The sequence below is a fragment of the Pseudophryne corroboree genome, chromosome 2 (assembly GCF_028390025.1).
Source record: "Pseudophryne corroboree isolate aPseCor3 chromosome 2, aPseCor3.hap2, whole genome shotgun sequence".
Classification (NCBI taxonomy): Eukaryota; Metazoa; Chordata; class Amphibia; order Anura; family Myobatrachidae; genus Pseudophryne; species Pseudophryne corroboree.
The window spans coordinates 1,025,633,680-1,025,638,704 of record NC_086445.1 but is presented as its reverse complement, the minus strand read 5'-3'; the positions used below and the strand labels follow the sequence as shown (position 1 = coordinate 1,025,638,704).

Below are 5,025 nucleotides of genomic sequence, written 5' to 3'. Positions count from 1 at the left end.
AGTGCACACACACATGAAACAGTCTCATAGAACATCCTATCCTGCTGCTCGCACAGGAAATGGTGGGGGTGAGAGTATAAACTGATTGGTCCGATTGCCAGCAACTGTTCCGTGTGGCTGGAAAGCAGAATCAGGGTCCTATCTCCCGCTTTGTTGAGCATTGGTGAGAAGACTTTTTTCTTTTCTTTTTCTTAATCAATCCGGGCACGCTGCAATATTAGAAGTGCACGAGCAGCCACAGTCGCTGGCACCTATGACTCAGAGGTTGTGGCTGCTGTAATTGCAGCATGGAATGCATTCTGGTAGTGTAAGGGTTACTGGAGTGAAGGAGTCAGATGGCTGTTTAAAGGAGCCAGCCAATGAATGTGGTGGGTGGATACAAGTAAGTGAGCTGTGTTGTGTTTGTTTTATTTAAACTGGATCTGGCGGGATTCTAAGCCTCTTTCCTCATCTGGACTCGGAGTTGCAGGAAGTATACTGCATTATTGTCTGCTTGTGTTTGAGCCTGCATTTTGTATTCTCTCTGTAATCTATTGTGGTCTCTCCCTTAGTTCTCTGTCCTTTCAACAGCGTCTGGAAACTTTCTGCATATCTTAGCATTCCTCTCCTACTTTCTTCTGTTTTTGGTTTTCTTTACTGCTTCATCTGCGTGCCTATTCCCAGAATGCCACGTTCCAAGCGCCGTAGGCGCCTACAACGCCCTGTTCCCCAGGCCATGCAGACTGCGATTTTGTCCGCAGCACCTATGGTGAATTTGCAGTTGCCGGGCGGTGGTGGTGTTGATCCGAAGGAGGAGACGGTAGTCCACGTCGATGGTGGCTTGGCCACACACACTCCACCAATTTTGGTGGAAGGGGAAAGGACTGACGTATTAGATGTTTCGCATGTTGCAACTGCACAAGGCTCTGTTTTAGCAGGTAATCCAGCCCCTCAGTTAGGAACCTTACCTGGGCTGGAGGCAGGGTCTACGGTTCCTGCTATGGGCCACACTATGCCTCCTGTAGGGACGTTTTCACCCTCTGTACCTGGGCTGATAGGGCAAAGTACTCAGCAGGCACCCTTCATGCGTCCATATGCTATGCCAGGATCTTTGGCAGTTGCGCCTGTGGCCCTGGCATCCTTCCTCATACCTCAATGGCCATTTTGTATGAATTACCTGTCTCCATTGTCTCACCTTGATGTCCCTGCACCCCCACAGGTTGTTCCACCTACTTCATCCATGGCCTCTCCTTTTACACATCCTTGGTCCTCTTTCCTGGGATTTAGCAGTCAGTGCCCTTCTAAGGCCCCAGGCTCCTCAGCTTGTTCCTTGCCTTCTGGGCAGGGGGTTCTGTCCACTGTTACCGGGCACTTGCAGATGGCCGCACAGGATCAGGGTCCCTCTGTGAGCGGCTGTACTCACCCACAAGTGGATTCTAACACTGTTTTTCTTCCAGATACACATGTCTCTGCACAGTTGACTGAGGCTGTCCGACCGTGTGTGCCTGCTTCGGAGGTGTTGGTTAAGCAGGAAGTAGTCCATGGCTCTGTTCATGTGGTCGGGGAGCGACATGAGGATTCTGGTACGTATGGTTCCTCTGAACATTCAAGAGCAGAGGAGTCAATATCTAGTGAACGTGAAGTGTCCACTGGGTTAGGACTTGGCAGGCGGAGGGGTGCAGCTACGAGTGTGAGGTCTAGTTCTGGTGTTGAGAATACATTGGTGAAAGCAAAGATTTTACGAGGTTTGAGACAAATAACAAAGGACAAGATACAGGCTGGTTACTATGTGGACATGTTCGCTATTAATAAGGAAGTAAATAAGGCTTTGTACGCAGTGAAACGCAAAGTGGGTAAATGTAAAGATGCATACAAAGCGTATGAAAATTGGTTGGGTGGCATGCACGTCTTTGGGGCGTGCTATCTTCAGACACGCCCTGGAGAAGAGCAAAATGTCTTAAAATACATGCAATTTATCCATGAAATGTTTGAAACATCTGGGGGCTTTATGTGGTGTGATTATGACGAACAGTTTAGGAGAAAACAGAATGGGCGGAAGATAATTGCTTTTGGCTCTAAAGATATCGAGGTGTGGCTGGAGGTCGTTGAGGCTAGGAGAGGGCTGACGGATGCGCAACAGAGGCAGAGATTTTCCAGAAAGAAGCGTCCTTCCACTAAGAAACGTGTAAAAGGAAAATGCTTTGCCTTTAATAATGGGCAGGGATTGCATTGTATTTTTCGCCATATCTGCTCGCATTGTGGGGGTAGTCATGCTGCCAAGGAGTGCAGTCAAATCCCTAGTGTTCAGCCCGCTGGGAGAGCCCAGCTGGAGCTAAGCAGAGCGGCGTCCCCCATTAATTTGGAAGCCATGACCAAGTGGCTTGAGTGGTATCCTAATAGGGCAGATGCAGAATTTTTGCGCAACGGTTTCCTTGAAGGGTTTCGCCTGCCTGTCACATGGGAAGTTCATGTTGGTGACTCTAGAAATTTAAAATCCGCTTTGGAAATGCCAGAGGTGGTTCGGGAAATTGTTAGGAAAGAGGTTTGCCTGGGTCGTATGAGTGGGCCATTCGATGTGCCCCCCATTGATAATCTAGTGCTGTCCCCAGTGGGTGTGTTTCCCAAAAAGGAGGCTGGTAAATTTCGTCTGATCCAACATTTATCATACCCAGGTTTGACTTCGGTCAATACAGGCATCCCTGAGGACATTTGTAGGGTTGTTAATCAATCCTTTGAGGAGGTCTTGCAGATCGTGAAGGATCATGGGCAGGGAGCACTGTTGGGTAAAATTGACATGGAATCAGCCTTTCGCCATATTCCTTTGCATCCTGATTCCTTTAAATATGTGGGTTTCAGGCTTGATGATGGCTATTATGTAGAGAAGTGCTTGCCCATGGGGTGTTCCATCTCCTGTGCTTACTTCGAGCACTTCAGTTCTTTCCTTCACTGGTGTATCATGGCTGGAACGGGAGCGAAGGGAGTGGCCCATTATTTGGATGACTTTCTGCTGGTGGGTCCGAGTGGTTCCCAGAGGTGTTCAGACCTAATGTATTCGGTTAAAGCCTTGTTTCAGCATTTTGGTGTGCCAATTGCAAAGGAAAAGACTGAAGGGCCTACTACCAAGTTGACTTATTTGGATATCGAAATTGACACCATTGATTGCTGTTGCCGACTGCCTAAAGAGAAGATTGACAAGTTGAAGAGTCAGATCGCTTGTTTTCATGCATCCCAGAAGGTTACCTTGCGACAGACACTGACGCTTTTGCGCCTTCTTAAAAATGCATGCAGAGTGATCCCCATGGGTCGCATATTTTGTTGGAAACTGGAGACGGTGGTGGCGAGTGTCATGAATCCAAACCATTTCATACATTTGACATCAGAGTTGAAAAGGGATTTGTGCATCTGGGACTCCTTCCTAGAAAATTTTAATGGTGTGCGTTTTTGGGTTTCGGCACCATTATCCAATCAGCAGCTTAAGCTGTTCACTGACGCAGTGGACTCCAAAGGTTTCAGTGCTTATTTTGATGGCGTCTGGTGCGCTGAACCGTGGCCAGATGAATGGTCTCGAGAGGGTCTGACTAAAAATAAGTTGTTGTTGGAACTTTTCCCCATAACTGTAGCACTTGAACTGTGGGGCGAAAACTTTCAAAACAAGGCTATAGTGTTTTGGTGTGATAACTTGGAGTTGGTCCATGCCATCAACCAACAAACGGCAGACTCCTTGCCAGCTGCTCGCTTGCTTGCACATTTGACTCTGTGCTGTCTGTCGTTAAATATTGTCATCACTGCTCGACATGTGCCAAAAGTGGATAATTCCATAGCCAATGCGCTATCTACATTTGATTGGGCCAGATTCAGGACCCTTGCACCAAGTGCTCGTTTAGTGGGGGATTCCTGTCCTTCCTCTGTTTGGCAACTTGTCCGGCCAGTTTAAAAGGATTGGTTGCAAAGGCTCTTGCCCTGAACATTTTGAGGGTCTATCAAGATGCTGGTAGGATTGGGTGAAGTTTTGCGAATCTAGAAGGCATCAAGGCAAGGGCAGCAGCATGCCTTTATCTGTAGTCTTTTCAGAAGTGGTATGTCCAGAGTGCTGGTGACCAGTGTTCTAGTGGGGGGCATTATTTGCGAAGATTATAGGGGTGGTTGATCTTTTTAAGAATTTGTAAAGCCCTTAAAGGGTGGTCAAGACTATCCCTGGTTGCAGCTGAAAAGATGCGTCCCAATGACTTCTACTTGTTATGGTTATTGTCAGGTGAAGTTGTAACAGATGTGTACAAAGTTTCATTTAGGGGTTTCTATGGTTTTTTGGGGGGCTCTTAGGATCATTGAGCTGACTGTTTGTTTGTATGGATTCTTTGTTATGTAAGACCCACCATTCTAAGGAGGACCCCTTAACTTGATCACTTTCTCTGCCCACATTTATCCTGGTGCCTTAACTTCTGCTTATTTGGGTGTTCTTCCCAAAGGTGCACGCAAGGAGGGCTTGTTGGTGCACAGGGACTTGACCCAGTTGACACTGTTGGATGCATTAGATTTGTGATGACCAGGCTGCTGTTGGTCCACCATGGTAGAAATGATCAGGGCAAATGTAAGTCAATGGATTTGATATTGGCGGTCAAGGTAGACTTGTTGGACCAGTGGTATGAAATGAAGGGGCCCAGGTATGCAAGAAAATGAATGTTATCTGTGGTGCGTATTGTTTTGCGCAAAGGTAGCTTGATGGTGCTGCATTTCTGCTTTGTGCATTTCTATATGCCTGACGAGGTACATTTCACAGAAGCCTAAGCATTTAAGCAAGGGGCGGGCAGTAGCCCCTGTGTGTTGTTTTTTTTTTTTTTTTTTACTGATATTTTATTCTAGATTTACTAGAACTGCTTTTCGTGTGCTTTTCGTTTTCGACCGGTTCTTATTTTAATTGTTAAAATCAGCAAAATTCATGTTTCCCGGTTTTTAATTTATGTATATTATTGTTGATCTGAATATATAACATGAAAGACCTCAACCGCCAGGTGGTTTAAAGCGCATGATTAACGTGCAAATAATTAA

General features: G+C 46.5%; 1 protein-coding gene across 1 annotated transcript in view; it reads left to right on the top strand.

Moving 5' to 3' along the window:
- CD247 (CD247 molecule) overlaps positions 1-5,025 on the top strand; it is a 338,940-nt gene that overhangs the window by 39,631 nt on the left and 294,284 nt on the right. The gene's annotated exons all lie outside the window — the stretch shown is intronic.